The sequence below is a fragment of the Tachypleus tridentatus genome, chromosome 12, assembly GCF_004210375.1.
Source record: "Tachypleus tridentatus isolate NWPU-2018 chromosome 12, ASM421037v1, whole genome shotgun sequence".
Taxonomy (NCBI): domain Eukaryota; kingdom Metazoa; phylum Arthropoda; class Merostomata; order Xiphosura; family Limulidae; genus Tachypleus; species Tachypleus tridentatus.
Window position 1 is genome coordinate 21,025,231 of NC_134836.1, and position 19,300 is coordinate 21,044,530.

The 19,300-nt window shown below is 36.0% G+C and overlaps 1 protein-coding gene across 17 annotated transcripts in view; it reads left to right on the forward strand.

The window, feature by feature from the left end:
- Positions 1-19,300, forward strand: part of LOC143235125 (uncharacterized) — a 332,951-nt gene that overhangs the window by 212,148 nt on the left and 101,503 nt on the right. The window lies entirely within an intron of this gene.

Here is a 19,300-nt window from a genome sequence, read left to right on the forward strand (position 1 = left end):
GCTTCACTAGTTTTGCTATTTAAGCATAAATCAAATGATTATTTCAAATGTGTTTGGTGATATTATCATAATAAAACGATTCTGAACACAATTATTATTTTTAACACTAAAAAGTTTCTCATCATAAAGATTTTGTAGTTTGATCTACATAAAAAAGGACACGTTTGATGAGAACATAGTCACATGAAAACATTTTATAAGAAAACCATGACAAATATATGATTACTATCTTTGTAGAATCCAAATTTATATAAAAGTTCTTCATTTCGACAATAATAACAAGTATAATATAAACAATATTGTCCACACTAGAAATTTGTTTATAAACAGAAAACAACAATAATTTTCAAATATAAGCTTAGAATAATTTTCAACATTATGTGATTTCATTATACAATGATTGTTTTTTTGTTTGTTTTTGAATTAAGCACAAAGCTACACAATGGGCTATCTGTGCTGTGTCCACCACGGGTATCGAAACCCGATTTTTAGCGTTGTAAGTCCGCAGACATACCGCTGAGCCATTGGGGGGCATTATACAACAACTGCTAACAGTCCAGTTTTTATTTGAATTGTCTCACGTTATATGTTTAACAGTCTAGTTTTTACTTGAATTGTCTCACGTTATATGTTTAAAACACAAATATATTTTGCAACAGTGTTACGCTGATACCTAAATTTCATGTACGTTGAATGCGCACTGAAATTTGGGTATTAGCGTAACACATTTTGCACTGTTTCTAGAGTTAGTTAGTGTTAATATCACATTTAACATAGTACTTATTTGTGTTTTGTCACACCTAATGTTTTTATAAGAAATGAAGGAATTAACATACAGTTTATAGTTCTCTTTATAAACATTTTACATGCAGAAAAGAACGCATGTTTCGCTATCTTTATTTTCAGTTTCTAGTTGATAAACTCTGTAATAAATAATTTGACCACATACTAAACATGTTTACTAACTATTACAGAATAACAACATTTACCAGTTTCTTTACTATAATTATTTGAGTGCATATATAACTGAAGTTTCTTTAATTCACGTCGACAACGATAATAAATACATGTACAATATTGCCACACAAACACACGCAGACAATATGGTCCTTGCAGAACTGTTTTTATCAGTTTACGTTCGACAGTTCTCGATGATTTTATTATGTTAATATCATATGAAAGCAGTCCCAGTGAATCGCAGTATTCTCTTTTCTCGACTAATGTAACGGTTACCAGATCTATGATTGGGATCCAAATTCACCATATGTAATTATTTTTCTGCATGATCAGGTAGTGGTCACTGACAAACACATCTCCAATCTGCTTTCGCGTGCACAAATCTTGTGAAAGTATCGAATATATTTATAAAGTGTTCGTGGATTCTTTCAGATAATGTTTCATAGACTGTTTCGGTTTCTCAAGCCAACGAGACATATAATATAACATGCATGGCATCCAATATTAAAACGAGGCTAATTCATTTTGCTGCAACTAACGATTTACTATTTTTTCATCCCTTTTCTATTAAAATTTCATAAAACATTGAAACTTTTAAAACACACACATATGCAATCTGGTCACTAACGTCAACTAGCTAGTCTTTGTCTGTTAAGTAATACAAAGCTCGTCACGTGGGAAGAGTAGCCAGTGAAAAGAAGATACAGAAAGGAGAAAAATGTTGTTTACCTCCGCATAAAACGCATGTTTCACTATCTTTAATTTTAAATCTAGTTAATAAACTTTGTAATAAATCATTTTACTACATAATAAATGTAATTAATCACTATTATTGAATATTTAATCTTATCATTTTTCATAAATATTTGGGGACTGAACTCTACATATTTTCTACATACATATAATGTTCACCACACTTTGACTAGAGTTTTTATATATCACTGAAATTTAAAGGTAAGTAAATGTAGTTCTTTCACATTACATAGTGGTACAAAATACTAAATGAATATTCTAAATATCTGATGGAATATTTCAGTCAGCTTACAATTATTGTGTACTTTCTATTCAGTACTGTATTCAATACTGTATAAATGGTTAGAAATTCACACTGTGTCAGTCGGCTTAGAACAATCTTAAAAACGAAAGACTGATTAAATTCTAGTTTATGATATTTACTTAAATATGTGAAATGTATGAGATTTTATTATACAATACAACGAATTATGCACCTCAGTAGCAACAGAGTCAGTTATTTCCAGGTAGTGTGATAACAAAATTAGTGGCGTTAAAAGAAACATTGTGTCCAAAATTGTTTTGTTATAATAATGGCACCAAAAATTATCGAAATGATCACTTAGTTTATGATAAAATAATAAGACCAATGAAATAGTAAATTTTAAATAATTTCATGATGTTTAAATAAGTGTCCTTTTACAAAATGATTTACATATGTAAATGTAATTAAAGTATAGAACTAATTGTTTTGTATTATAAATTAATTGTATGAAATCTAATTACGTTGATACATTTTGTGTGTCCCTAGCTAAGCACCTACTATTTCCATTTAGTCGTCATGTCCGTTTATTATAGTAGCCTAAAATGTGCCTTTGTAAAAGTGCCTAAACGTTTTCGACATCACGTACGCCTGTCATACCGAACTAGTAACGCGCCCCTAGCAACGCACCCTCTGGTTCTATTTCGTGGAACTACGGCTTCATCGTCTCTACTTCTTCTCCATGTCTCCCCACTGCGTGAGGTCGACATAGGTATCTCCCTCTATCGGCGTGACTTGCAAGTGCAGCTCCGATAACTATCGTAGGAGTATTGAAAAGTCCATTTTGGTTCACCAAATGTGGAGCCAAAATAATATTTTGTGATTTGAGTAAATAATATCTACAATATCTCCAGCCTTGTCTTCTTATTTATTATATCTACAATATCTCCAGCCTTGTCTTCTTATTTATTATATCTACAATATCTCCAGCCTTGTCTTCTTATTTATTATATCTACAATATCTCCAGCCTTGTCTTCTTATTTATTATATCTACAATATCTTCAGCCTTGTCTTCTTATTTATTTAACGCTTCTTACAAGTTTTTAAATTCCCAATTCTCTTTTTATCTTGGTAAGTTAATGTCGTTTTATAGTTCTATCTAAAAAGAAATCTAGAAACTAATATGGATAAGGTTATAGACTAAATAACGTTTACCTTTCAGAAAATTGTTTCCATTTATAGCAGAAGAAAAAAACTTAATTACAACCAAACTCATGTATAAGCAAAGATCTGTGAAACTACTTGAAGGTTCAGAAAACAGAATATCATTACACGATTGTAGTGATGTATTCGATTAATAAAACATTTCGTATTTTGACGCTACATGTTAGCGAAAAATGCATTTCTGTAAAATTTTGGGCATAAAGATGTAACCTAAACTTAATATTAACAAAACGCTCCCTCGCGGATAACTATCTGTTCGCAAGTGCGTTAAACAAACAAACAAATAATGGTGACTGACGCTATACACCATGGGAGGTTATACTGTATTTTTGTGTTATAAGCGGAAGCGTTTGGATAAATGAGTGATTTTATCGAATCGTTTTTATCTTCAACTGGAAACAATTTCTTAAAAACAATCTAGCAAGTTAGTACTTAATTAAACTTACCACTACTTTCCACGTCACCGGAATGCTTAATATGTGCGAGGTCAAGAGCGAAGACATATGAATAACATATATGCGTATGAACATAATTGGTTTGATTTGGTTTTTGAATTTCGCACAAAGCTACTCGAGGACTATCTGTGTTAGCCGTCCCTAATTTAGCAGTGTAGGATTAGAGGGAAGGCAGCTAGTCATCACCACCCACCGCCAACTCTTGGGCTACTCTTTTACCAACGAATAGTGGGATTGACCGTCACGTTATAACGCCCCCACGGCTGAAAGGGCGAGCATATTTGGCGCGACCAGGATGCGAACCCGCGACCCTCAGATTACGAGTCGCACGCCTTAACACGCTTGGCCATGCCGGACCGCCAATGAACATAAAGAAAATATATGCATTTTGCATTGTTAGACTCAACCACTTATTTGAGTAGAGCTTCGAAAGATGAAAATAAGAAAAGGGAGAATAAAAATAAAAAACTTTTTAGCATTTAATAGGGAAAATGTGAACACTATGGAATTAGCCTAAATACTAGCTGGTCAAAAGTTTAAGACCATACCAAAAAGAAGTCCTAAACAGGATAGGAAATACCCAACAAGGGGTCTCAGTAATAAGTTGCACGGCCGTCATTGCGAATAACTTCAAACATTCGCTTTGGCATGGTTGCTATAAGCGTTTGCAGAAGGCTGGCTGGAATGTTATTCCAAGTGGTGAAGATGGTTTCACGAAGATCATGCACTGTTTGGAATTGACGTCCATTTCTATAGACTTCCCTTCCCATCCACCCCCAAACAAATTCAATGGTGTTCAGTTCGGGCGAACACGCTGGATGGTTTAAAAGAATCACGTTATTCGCCATGAAAAAGTCCTTAGTCCTGCTGGCATTGTGGATTGCAGCGTTGTCTTGTTGAAAGATCCAGTCATTTCCACACAAGCGAGGACCTTCAGTCAATAAGGATGCTCTCTCCAACATGCCAGTGTAGTCAGCTGCTGTTCGACGCCCCTCTATGACCTGAAGCTCCATTGTTCCATGGAAGGAGAAAACACCCCAGAACATGATGGACCCTCATCCACTATGTCGTGTAGAAAATGTCTCCGGTGGGATATCCTTATCGTACCAGTAACGTTGAAAGCCATCTGGACCATGCAGGTTATTTTTTTTTTCTCATCAGAGAACAAAATCTTCTTCCACTTTTCTACGTCCCATGTTTGATGCTTCTCAGCAAAGTTTACCCGAGCTGTTTCGTGGTGTGGAAGGAGGCGTGGCCTTTGAAGAAGTTTACGGTTTTTAAAGCCTTTCTCTCGTAGATGCCGTCTTATTGTTCTTGAGCTGCATTTTACGTCCGTAAGGGCCTTAATCTGATTCGACGATCGGCTGGACAATCCGTCGAATCCTCCTGCTCAACGCCGGCGAAACTTTCTTGGGCCGACCACTTGAAATTCTCGTTCCGTATCCCTCATGGTCTTTTAAAAAATTTGCAATAACAGTTTTACTACGCTTAATCTCACCAGCGATGGCACGTTAAGAGAGATCTTGCTTTTGCAGCTCGACCATTCTGCCATGTTCAAACTCTGTCAACTTTTTAGTCTTTGCCATGTTTTTACCCAATGTAACACGGGAGATGTTGACAACGCTAATTGAACACAAATGACTAAATTTTGTTACGTGTTTACCGATTAAAGCTTCGTTTCAGTATGGTCTTAAACTTTTGACCAGCTTGTATTTAGGGTAATTTCATAGTGTTCACATTTTCTCTATTAAATGCTAAAAACGTTTTTTTATTTTTATTTTCCATTTTGTTATTTTCATCATTCGAAGATCTGCTCAAATAAGTGGTTGAGTCTAACAACGCAAAATGCAAATTTTTTTTTATGTTCATTAGCCTTAAGATTTTGGCCAGCAGTGTATATATATGATCTTCTAGACGTATAGATAGAATCGCTATGCACCAGTACTTTCGCTCCATTTATTCCAACTCGCAGAAGATAAAGTTGTACTACTATGAATAGTTTTTCTCTTTATGTTAAAGAACACCTATCATCAGTTAATTATTATAGCCTTTATGATTAGAAAAATGGGGATCGGAGAAGATTTAGGACAATGTTTTATAAGTATAAACGTTATCTATCTATGTATGTTTTTACACACCAAGGTGACTGAGGTTGGAGTACTTTTTAACGGTGTAGCTTTTTTTGTGAATTTTTATTTTGCAGTCCCTTTATATCAGTGTGCTTGGAATGGAGTTGTTCACATTCTCACGTGAATGTCACTCCATGTACATCATCAAACGTGTTTCTGATTGTTTAAAAAAAATCAACGTGGTTTGAACGTTAGTACACTGATAAACATTCCCAACTAACTTATTTTTGTGTTCGTTTAAAAATGGATTACACAGTAAATATTATTAAATTCAAACCTCTTTAAAACTATAAAAACAAGGTTGTACATAACTCCTTAAGATCGAACAAAATTAGGTTAAAACACCAGTTCTATTTTAAACATAATATGACGTCCTTAGAGATGATTTTGCAAATAAAGGTTTTTAAGAGTTTTTTTTCTAACCAAGAAAGCTTTAAAAAAAACTCAATTTAGTACGAAGTAGAAGAAATTTCTGATTACAACATTCCACCACAAATTTCGTTATTTTTTTTCTCTCTCTCCTTCGGTGTATCAAGCTAAGTCATTTTGTGGAAAGAATTTGGTTGGTTTTCTTGGCCGTACAAGGACACGACAAATTGCATGTCTTTGGGACCGAGATTAAAAAACCCCTCGCTGAGTTTTTTGTTTCACGTTGACAGCAAGTGTATGAAGTCTCACTAAATCGTTGTTTCGCTGCATAGTGTTCTGATTAACACAATATTTCCTTCGCCACCTGAGACTTAATGATTTTTGAGTCTGCAGTTTAGCCATGAATTTAGAGAACCTTTCTTTATTTACCATTTGATTCAAACTAATAAAAAGTAACTATTTTACAATACGTATATTTATACACTTACTTATAATGTACAAGTTCAATAGACACCAATAGTCTGGTTTGTTTTGAATTTCTCGACAAAGCTGCACAAAAACTATCTGCGCTAGCCGTCCCTAATTTAGCAGTGTAAGAGTGGAGGGAAGGCAGCTAGTCATCACCACCCACCGCCGACTCTTGGGCTACTCTTTTACCAACGAATAGTGGGATTGACCGTCACTTATAACGCCCCCACGGCTGAAAGGGCGAGCATGTTTGGCGCGACGGGGATGCGAACCCGCGACCCTCAGATTAGGAGTCGCACGCCTTAACACGCTTGGCCATGCTGGGCCCAGACAAGGTACGAGGGAAGTCAAGTTAAAGAAAATATAAGTGAAATTAATTTGATATTAAGCAGTTTATCGACAAAATATATTACCACTTTTTTTTCTTTACCTTAATTTCGTTGTGTTATATTTTTGACTCTTGATCCCTTGTTGCCAAATTCGTTTCGGTATCTTTATTTATAGTAAATTATTATTTTGGACCAAAAACGCGATTAAATTTTGGTAAATAGCAAACCTACCTTAATTTATGGGGAAGGGAACGAAGTTCGTTCTGGTCTTCCCCACTATTATAGATAGCGGGTTCTGTTCCCTTTGTTCTCACTCTCGTGATCCTGGTCAAAATAAATGTCATCTGCTCTCCAAATCAACAAATTTCAAAGTTTGGTTTGTTTTGAATTTTGCTACTCGAGGGTTATCTGTGTTGGCCGTCCCTAATTTAGCAGTGTAAGACTAGAGGGAAGGCAGTTAGTCATCACCACCCACCGCCAACTTTCGGGCTACTTTTTTACCAACGAGTATTAGGATTAACCATAACATTATAATGCCCCACGGCTAAAATGGTGAGGATGTTTGGTGCGACGGGGATTCGAACTCGCGAACCTCAGGTTAGGAGTCGAGTGTATTAAGCACCTGGCCAAATTTCATACTATATCAGCAGCTTGTTTTGACAGTTATTAACGATGGAACTTTTTAATATAATTACATTATATAATATAATTCATTAGAAATGCTAACCATATTTGTTGGGTAAAGTGAATTTTAAAAACAATTAACAGTGCAAGAATGACACGTTTTGCCAACCTACCTCGTTTTAATTTGATTTACAAACACGCTTTTATCATGCTGTTTGTCGTGTAGGCTAAATAAAGCAATTTCATTTGTAATTCCGCTTATAGTAAGACATTTAAAGCCTTTATAAATTCAAGACTGGGTGCTGCCATAGGAAAGAATTATAAGAAAAGACCGATCCAGAATTTACATTTTAAATTAGGTAACAAATTTAAAAGCGTGATAATTTAACATTTAAGAGCAGTTTGTTTCATTCGAGTAACATATGTTCAACTAGAACGCGTGCTTGAATGACAAGTTCATCACCCGGCCTTTAACACTGCCTTCACAGTTCTAAGAGCTCTCGAATGAAAGCAAAGAAGTGTATGCTCTAATTTGTCAACCAAACTGCATCTACTACATCAAGTACTATCGAGACCTTTCTCTAATTATCATGGCTCATCAGGCTATATGAGATACAAATAAACTTGGTCGTCGTCTAAACGCAATACATATATCATTAGGCCAGATGGGATGCAAACACACCGTCTCGTGCTCTAAGTGCAATATACATAATTTTTTATCAACCATAACTGTTATGGTGCGAATCCGATTTCGCAAGTAAAATGTATTTATTATCAATATTCTAAGTCATTTACAAATACTATTTTAGGTAAGAATTAATAACAGAACGTTACTTATTTTAATTTAATGTTGTTTTATTTTATTTATCATTATCATTGTAATTGAATTAACTTTACTATCACTCACAATAACTGTACGTAAAGAGGGTCGTGTGATCACAGAGCCAACGAGATAAAACAGCATTAATAATTCTGGGAATCCAAGAATGTTGTTCTTGTTGTCTCTTAGTTAAGCACAAAGTTGTACAATGGGCTACCAATGCTCTGCCCACCACGGGTATCGAAACCCAGTATCTAGCGTTGTAAATCCGCAGACATTCCGCTGTGTCGTTGGGGGACAATCACTTTAAGCTATCTATTGTGTTTATCGCGGGAAATCGAACCGCGGATTTTAAGGTTGTAAGTCCGAAAAATTACCACCCTACCGGGAAACATCAATGTATCAGTAGAGTGAGCATATAGGAATAATAACAGTCATCATCAAGTAGAGAAACTCCCATGAGACCAAAACATAAACGGGAAAGATTCTATTTAGAAGTTTCTGGTAAAATTAAAAAAGTAGAAATCCGGGGTTTAGTTGCTCATGACAAAGTGCATATTGCTCATTGGGATCTATCTCTAAACACGTTTTTTATCGTAATGTTGGTCGAGTAGAATAACTAAATCAGTTTCATTTGTTACTCTGTTCATACTTTTGTGTAGCTTTACAATAAAACACGACTATTTGAAGATACCCAGTTTTGTTTCATAACATTTTCAAAAAATAAACTTACAATTGTACAGTGTTACAAGTTAAATTCTTTAGTAATAATATCTGTTATGTGTACTAATATTTAACGATTTCAAATTCGTTGAAATTCGCTTCTCTGGCAAAAAAAAATAAAAATCATACGTTCTTTTAAATCAAACAACGCGTACCTACTCTATGTTTATTTCATGATTTTGCGCCTAAATTTTGGTGGGAAATTCCACGTGCCAGTTTACTGTTGTTGTTTTTTCTCTTCTTATGTCCTAAGCGCAGGAAAATGTAAATTCCGTTTTTATTGATTATTATCAGTAGATGTCATCTTAATATATTAATACAGTTTGTTTGTTTGTTTTGAGTTTCGCGCAAAGCTACTCAAAGTCTATCTGCGTTAGCCGTCCCTAATTTAGCAGTGTAAGACTAGAGGGAAGGCAGCTAGTCATCACCACCCACCGCCGACTCTTGGGCTACTCTTTTACTAACGAATACTGGGATTAATCGTCCCTTCATAACGCCCACACGGCTGAAAGCGTGAGCATGTTTAGTGTGACGGGGATTCGAACCCGCGACCCTTAGATTACGAGTCGCACGCCTTAACCCACCTGAGCATGCCGGGCCAATTCTGTAGGAAGAGATAATACAACAATAAAAAGACAGTTTATTCTCCCTTTCTTAATGTTTGAACTTAACGTAAAATAAAAATGTATATATATTTATATTTGTACACTTCTTGTTCCAAGTAATTCTAAGATTCCTGAATGTTATTTTGTATTCGAGTCCTAATTTTTATCTGTAATTATTTTACAAAGCTCGGGGTATTATTTACACTCACTTCTTATAATTCGTTTCTTGCTTATAAAAACATAACTTACGATAGATGCCCTCTACAGGTATCACTATCATATCCTTGCATGATCCGGGATCGAATCCTTTACTTTACATACACCTACTAGGCCTTCTACTAACTGAACTAAATGATTAATCTCATAACGATTTCTAATAAAACACTTTATAACAGCTCACACTACCCAGCTTATCATAAATGAGGCCAGTTCTCGAGCCTAATTCCAAGGCCGTGGAACGACCTCTACGTAGCTACCACTATAAAAAAAAATACTTTGTTTAAGCTGTTAAAAATATTTGGTGGGTCAATGCTTTCATATTCTCGAAAAACGTTTTTTTTTTCAATCACTGTCAGTTACGATACAAGCAGACGATTGTTTGACTGGTATAATCTGTTAATAATCCTAATATTTAACACTGTCTTCTCATTTCTGTCTCAGCTTTACACATTTTTATTGTTCCACGATATTAAAAATATAGTAGTAGTTTAAAGAGCGAAAAATAAGCTAAGTAAGTTCTAATCTCTAAAAGATCCATTCCTTTTTGTTTTGTAGTTTCAGTTTCATGACATGCGTCTTTCTGTTTCACGTGATCAGAAATATGGCAGTTCCTCAATTAAAAAAGTAACAACAAAACGTTATTTATGCCATTCTTTAAGAAGATAAATGGTAATCAGGATTTAACTCTATTTACTGTTACCTTCCTACGTAAAGAAATACAAGTAATGATATGGAAATACTTCTAGAACGTTTCTTCTTGGAAAATCAATGTGACCTGGGTTCATCATCTTTGGTTCTGAAAAGTTTAGTTTGAATTTCGCGCAAAGCTACTCGAGAGCTATCTGCGTTAGCCGTCCCTAATTTAGCAGCGTAAGACTCGAGGGAAGGAAGCTAGTCATCACCACCCACCGCCAATTCTTGGGCTACTCTTTCACCAATGTATAGTGGGATTGTCTATCAGATCATAACGCGCCTCCGGCTGAAAGGGCGAGCATCTTTGGTGTGACGGGGATTCGAACCCCCGGCCCCCGGATTATGAGTCCAGTGCCTTATCCACCTAACCGCGCTGGTACGGGTCTGAAAAGAAGAATATAATGTGGAATGATATAGTAAGGATTTTTCCGTCAAAAATGTAATAGAGGTTTGTACTGTTAGGTTTAAGTAGAGATGTCAGTGAATACTATCTAAGACTTGATAGACAAGTTGAGGGTTAGATGATATGGAAGTTGAATGGTGGTCTCAACGCTAAACGGCACATTGTCAGTTTCTTAATTGCAAATAAGGAGAAAGTCTGTTGATCGTGTTTTTTGTGAGAGTTCACAAACCAGTTACAGTATTAAAAAAACCAAAAACGTGTTTTGGCAAGACCTGTGGTATTATCTTACTGATATCCAGGACCAGATGAGGTATGAAGTCCAGGGGGTAATTACAAGAAGCTTATCTTCAGGTTAGAGGCAGTCTCAAATCCAGCCACATCGTATTTAATACCTGTTGTGCTGGTGAGGTTACGATGGATGTTATTGCTGACGCATACCTTCTGTAAATATACATAAAGCATGTGATATCCACGTGCTACGAGTTCGAATATTTTAACTGAAGAAATTATATTTATCTCTCCTTTACTGACACTATAGCTTTGTTTTATATTTTTCGAGTATTTAGGGCTTTTTTTTAAATAATCTGTAATTACTACTCCAAGAAGTGAGAGAAATCCTATTTCTATTAATATTAGTGAAATACAGTTTTTAATTCATGATCAGCTAAAGTTATTCAACATACCACAGTTATCAATAGACACACAGAATTTGGTTCTAATTTTTACCAACAATCTATACAGAATTCCTATTACCAAAGGCTCATGTAGTTAGAATATGTTGAAAATTTTCTTGATTTTTAACTGTTGATACACGAAAATGCACGAATATTGGTCTACAGTGGTTATCATACTCGAACCCTATATCCGAGGGCTCATGATGCACATTCGCTTGCCGCAGAAAAACATGTTCTGCACTTTGGAGCCATGGACGTGTTATAAGAATGACAGTCAAGTTCCACCACATGACAAAATAAGAGTGAGACGAGAACTGATAGTGTGAACTGTTGGCCTAGCAGCTTTATCTCTAATCTATCAATTCAATGTTGGAAACGGTTATGTCCAAATAGCCCTTCTGTAGTTTTGCACAAAATTCTAAAACAAAAAAAATATTTTACGAATATTTCTTACACGACCAAAATATCAAGAGAACCCCGACTCATAGTAGCAAACGTATCACTGACGCAACATATGGCGCGAAGAAACTTTGTGACAAAATTAAGGATATGTACGTGACTAACATTTTTGAAGAGTCTGTAACTGTTTCGCTGTTTCGTAAAAACGTTTTCCTTATCTTGAAAAAAAAAAAGAGTTGAAAACGAAAATGTAGTACAATAAATAAGAACGCTCAATATAAAGCCCCTGTTGCTTTTATTGCTTGTCTTCTTTAGTCCGTAAGTATCTTAAATCAAGATACAGATTTTTAGTCAAAGTGTCAAAATAAGTGATAAGAACAAACAAGTTTTTATCAAAATAAATTGTACTCGACGTAACACGTTGGTCTTTCTTGAGATACAGCTGTTACCTAAGTGTTACATTTTGTTAGCAACAGAAAAGTTTAATAATGTTTTTTCGTACATTAAAAAATGTATTGATACTTAAACCAGTTTTAGCACTTAACAATTTAATTACGGTTATTACTCTCAGTAGCAGTGCAAATTTGTTTAGTTTTTTATGAATTTTCGCGCAAATCTATATAAAAAAAACTGTCTTCGCGAAATCTATATTTTGAACTGATAGACTAGAGGAAATAAAGGTAGCAGGTCCACGACACTCACCAATCCGAATAGTGGAGCCTGATTGTCGCTCTTATAACGCATCCATGGCTTCAAAGTATGAAATGCGTTTGCTTGATAACGAGTCGTGAACCGTAAAACCTCGGATACTTGGCTAATTACCGTTTAATGACCGAATTAAAACATGTATAACGTTTTAACACCGGTTTAATCTTTGACCATACTTTCTGAAGAAGTAATGTTTTTCGAATATGCTCTAAGTTCATATGGATTTACGTGTGGTGTTCAAACCCTCCCCTTACAATATACTTTTGCAAATGTTTACATAATAGGAATATTTGTTCATTTATTTGTTTTGTAGTTAAGCAAAAAAAAGTACCCAATGGATAACCTGTGATCTGTCCACCACGGGCATCGAAACCCGATTTTAAGCGTTATAATCGCTTAAGCAGTTTATACTGCTTAGCGGCAGTAAATAGCGACTACAAAGAAAAGTCATATTACTCGCTCAGTAACCTTTATAATAAATTAAGTCTGGATCAATATCTTTACTTGTGGTGGGCTAAAGAAAAAAACAAACAATCTCCGGAAAGAAAGAGTTAAAAAAATTGGAATTTGCCACTTAAGTTCGTAGGGGACATCGATTTATTATTTTGTTCTATTTATTTTAATCTCGTTTTTTTCATTTACTTTCGAAGATATTTACTAAATATTTGATTTTCAAAATCTAAATGTTGCCTTTAGGATGCGATATCTGATATTTTGTGGTTTTTGTTTGTTTGTTTATTAAAGCAATTTTAACTAGTGACCAATAAGTCTTCATGGATTTTAAGAGGCTTCATTATTTTTGTTTAACTGTATGAAACTCCGGAAGTGGACATGGAGGAGAAAAGTGTCAACTCGTGCTCACAACTTATTATCTCTATATCGTATTCACGATATATCATCCCTTCCTCACAACGTGTTGTATCGTGAATATGAGCTCATCTCTTCATCACGATGTGTTATCTCGAGAATATGAGATCATCTCTTCCTCATCTCACGACGTGTTGTCTCGAGAATATGAGCTAATAACTCGTGCTCGTAAAATACTATTCGCCTGTTTTCGTTCTCTTCCCGGCTTACTACAACTGTATGTAGATATGCGATCTTAGTCCTAAAAGTAATCTCCAAACTATTACCCGAAGGATAAACTCGATACGCTGGTTCCACAGTGCTACACTTGAAGCTTTAGATTGTTCCATGATTAACGGTCATTCTCTGTTTACCTATCGCATTGAGTTTATAGCTATTTTTCGTTTACATTTTTAAACCTTTCTTTCTGAGTCATAAAGATCTGGAAACTGGTTGGAAAATTTGATTCAGTAGATGAGACAGGCTATAGTATTACATTAAAAAAAAAAAGTTAAGTTTCAGATGTTTATCGCCCTTCTGCTTCCGGTATATATATAAACACACAAGGCTATGATATGGATCTTAGCAAACGTGTTGAACAATGGCTTACATTTTCTCGGTTAAACATGTTTACACATTGCACAACTAGCAGTTGCTAGTTCTTTCTGTCAAACTGTAAACTATATCCGATACGTTATTTATTTTGCTTTTTGAGTTCAAGTCAACGACACGGCTTTTATAAGGCCTGTTTGTTCTATTTCCTGTCACCATAGACGTTTTACTACACTTTTGAGAGAGTAAGCTTAGCTTCCCCATGTGTTTTCTGCGTAATGTGGCCACTGTCAACTTTAATAACCGCTGGCAGATGAGTATGCCAACCTCGGGATTCTAATGTTGTTAAAGTCAGCGATGGTAACCGAGTTCTTTCACTAAAAAGTCTTTTTGAGTAGAACATTAGTTACGCCACAGTAAACGGATGTTATCCCAACCACACAATAATTACGAGTACGTCACATTTTGGCACCACATGTCAAGTTACACTTGCTCTCATGTGCTATATAGTCCAGAAAAAGAAGTTAGCATAGTGATATATACATTGATGGAAGAGTTTGAAATAAGTCGCCTTCTTACAGTCTAATTTCATTTACTTGTTGGTGTGTTTTGTCTTTTTTTTTGCCTTTAGTGACATATTATTTTATCGGACAAACACTTGAAATTGGAGGTCAAACTACAGCGACCGGTATAAAAGACATTTTCCTCGACATTAGGAAATTTGGACCGGTTAGCGTGTCCAAACTGCGGTTCGCATTTTGAGGCCATGGGTACGCCATAAATTTGTTTATCATATTTGATTTCGCGTAAAGCTACTTCCAGGACCATCTGCACTTTCTGCCCCTAATTTTGAAATGATAGTCTAGAGGGAAGACAAACTGTCAACACCACTTACCGCCAACACTTGGGCTACTCTTTACCAACTAATAGTGGGATTAACCGTCACCTTATAGCGCTCTCTCAAGTAACAGGCTGAGCATGTTCGGAAATAAGATTCGATTCCACAACCCCTCAGATAATGAGGCAAGTGCCCTAATCACCAGGCTTGCAGAACGATTTTATAAGAATGACAGTCAAATATCACTGTTGGATTAATGTAACCCAAGATATGGTGGTGAGTGCTGTTGACTATATCTGCCACCTTCTAGTCTGTCAGTTCAAAAATTAAGGAAGGTTTATACACAGATAGTTCTTTGTGTAGTTTTTGCGAATATTATGAAAGAAACAAATTAATAAAAAAGCTAACTTATTGAATATCGAGATAGTTTTAACCACTTTAGCATATGTTTCTTGAGTGTGGTCATGGTCTTCGCATGAAGGATTCAATATTTATCAACCTTACTATTTCTGAAAATATATGAATGAAAGCAAAAATATACAGTTACTATAGTTAATACTGACATGACTTCTCGTCTAATAACAAGTCTTACCAGGCCGGCTAGGATAAAGATTAAAATAGTAGTGGTCTAAGGGCGATTATAAATACAATCAACTTTGATGAAATACGACTGTTATGATGTGAACTAAAATAAGTAAGTAAATTATAATTATTATTAAATTTATTAATAACATATGCGCTTTGTTTCTAACATGTATTATTTATTATTATATTTAAATTAACTTTATTATAATTAGCATATCAACAAGCTAAACAGTGGGTTTGTTTTAAAATTCGCACACACACTGCTGGTCAAAATGAACATAAAGAAAAAAATATGCATTTTGCGTTGTTCGACTTAACCACTTATTTGAGAAAAGCTTCGAAAGATGAAAGTAAGAAAAGGGAAAATAAAAATAAAAAACGTTTTCAGCATTTAATAGAGAAAAGGTGAACACTATGAAATTAGCCTAAATACTAGCTGGTCAAAAGTTTAAGACCATACCAAAAAGAAGTCCTAAACAGGATAGGAAATGCCCAACAAGGGGTCTCAGTAATAAGTTGCACAGCCGTCATTGCGAATAACTTCAAACATTCGCTTTGGCATGGTTGCTATAAGAGTTTGGAGAAGGCTGGCTGGAATGTTATTCCAAGTGGTGAAGATGGTTTCACGAAGATCATGCCAATATAGTCAGCTGCTGTTTGACGCCCCTCTATAACCTGAAGCTCCATTGTTCTATGGAAGGAGAAAGCACCCCAAATCATGATGGAACTTCATCCACTGTGTCGTGTAGAAAATGTCTCTGGTGGGATATCCTTATCGTGCCAGTAACGTTGAAAGCCATCTGGACCATTCAGGTTAATTTTTTTCTCATCAAAGAACAACACCTTCTTCACTTTTATACGCTCCATTTTTGGTGCTTCTCAGCAAAGTTTAATCGAGCTGTTTCGTGGTGTGGAAGGAAGCGTGGCCTTTGAAGAAGTTTACGGTTTTTAAAGCCTTTCTCTCGTATCTTCCATCTTATTGTTCTTGAACTGCATTCTGCGTCCGTAAGGGTCTTAATCTGATTCGACGATCGGCTGATATCTTGTTGGACAACCCGTCGAATCCTCCTGTTCAACACCGGCGAAATTTTCTTTGGCCAATCACTTGAAATTCTCGTTCCGTTTATCCCAGGGTCTTTTAAGAAATTTGCAACAGCAATTTTACTGCGCCCAATCTCACCAGCGATGGCTTTTGCAGATCGACAATTCTGCTACGTTCAAACTCTGTCAACTTTTTAGTCTTTGCCGTGTTTTTACCCAACGTAACACAGGAGATGTCAGTAGGAGATGTTGACAACGCTAATGCTTGAACACAAATGACTAAATTTTGTTACGTGTTTACCGATTAAAGCTTCGTTTCAGTATGGTCTAAAACTTTTGAGCAGCTAGTATTTACGTTAATTTCACAGTGTCCACATTTTCCCTATTAAATGCTAAAAAAGTTCTTTATTTTTATTTTTCCCTTTTCTTATTTTCATCTTTCCAAACTTAAAATAAAATAAAACCACTCAAATAAGTGGTTGAGTCTAACAACGCAAAATGCATATTTTTTTCTTTATGTTCATTTGCCTTAAGATTTGGGCCACCAGTGTAGCTACATCAGAACCATCTTCACTAGCCGTCTCTAATTTAAGAGCGATGACTGGAGGGAAGGCAGCTAGTCATCACCACCAACCGCCAACTTTTGGGCTACTCTTCTACTAAAGAATAGTGGGATTGATCGTAAATTTATAACGCCCACACGCCTGACAAGACGAGCGTGTCATTTTGTCAATAATTGAGGGAAGATTTCAAAAATAGGTGCTTATATAGGTATATGTAAAACTGACCATAAGGAGAATGTTTATAAACGTTTATAGAACATGCCTAAATGTTCAACTTTCAAAGTCGATGCAGTTTTGAGGACTATAAAAACTTTGCAATAACAAGGAAAACCAATGTTTGGTTTCTCTTTATTACATTACAAAGGAAACCGACTTTTGGGATACCCTGTAGATATTTAGGTTGGTTCACGTGTATAGCTTTGAGGACAGTCTTGTTACAAGTGTTGCAGCTCATGTATATTGTTGAACTTAGCGACAACACTTCTATTTCATGAAACCGCGTGTGTATAATATGATATATAATTTTGTTAAGACACGAGGGCTGTTCAAAAAATACGCGGACTGACGTCATAAAACAAAATGTACTTTATTTAGAAGTTACAGGTCTGGGACCCCTTCAAAGTACTCTCCTTCCCAACGCACACACTTATCCCAACGGTGTTTCCACTTGTTGAAACAGTCCTGGTACACTTCTTTTGTAATGTCCTCCAGCTCCTTCGTCGCATTTGCCTTAATCTCGGGAATCGTCTCAAATCTTCTTCCTTTCAAGGGTCTTTTGAGTTTGGGGAACAAGAAAATATCTCAAGGAGCAAGGTCAGGTAAGTAGGGGGGGTGGGGAAGAACAGTGATCGAGTGTTTGGCCAAAAACTCACGAGTTCTGAGGCACAAATTTTGCAGCAACGCGGTGCATCTTCAATTTTTCGGTCAAAATCTCGTAACAAGATCCAACTGATATCCCACACTCTTCAGCAAGCTCCCTGACAGTCAGACGTCGATTTGCCCGCACCAGGGTGTTGATTTTGTCGACGTGTGGGTCGTCAGTTGACGTGGAAGGACGTCCAGGACGCTCATCATCTTCAATGGACTGTCGACCATCCTTAAAACGTTCATGCCACTTGAAACATGCCGTACGCTTCATAGCAACATCATCGTAAGCCGTGTTAAGCATAGCAAAAGTTTCAGTCGCAGAGTTTCCAAGTTTAACACAAAATTTCACAGTGAGTCGTTGCTCCTTCAGGTCATTCATTCTGAAATCCGCCAAACGAAAAAATCGCACTTCACTTAAAACCGCGTAGCTAATACACAAATGAAGATATCTGCAATCGGGAAATGGCGTCGTAATCAGCTGATCTGTGCGAACCTAGCGACACCAAACGGGTTCCCCTGGAACCAACTGGAGCCGCGCAATTCAAACAGTCCGCGTATTTTTTGAACAGCCCTCGTATAACAAGATACGTGGTCTTTTTTGTCTATAAAACTAACGTTAAAACTTGTAAATTGCAAAACACGGGCATTCGTATTCCTTTTTTTGCCTGAAACAAAAGTAATCATTAATCAGATGACCAGGGTTCTAAACTAAAGCAGGGGCAGGTTTCGGAGTTACACAATACACCACGGGTGCCATTCAGATTACTTATAAGTGTCTTGTCAGTATGAGGCCACTCTCCTCATTAGTGCTTCGCCCTCGTCTTGATGACTTTATTGAACACCACATAACTTTCTCACTTGCTTCCGTCTTCGTTACCTTTACCATTCCTCTTTCCCTACCAACCTCACCTCCTATTAAATCTAAGCAAGCCATGCATGTAAGTGAGGTGGAAAACCTTGTTTTTAATGTAATTTTGGGGTATTAAACAAAGAGACGACAAGATATCTATTCATTAGTGAATTTTTTATCCACCTACTCTTTTACCAACGAATATTTCGTGGTATTGTTTCGTAACCTCTTATTATTAGTGTATTAACATTAGCTTGGTATTGTTTACTAACCTTTTATCGTGAGTGTATTAACATTATCTTGGTATTGTTCAGTAGCCTCTTATCTTGAGTGTATTAACATTATCTTGGTATCGTTCACTAAC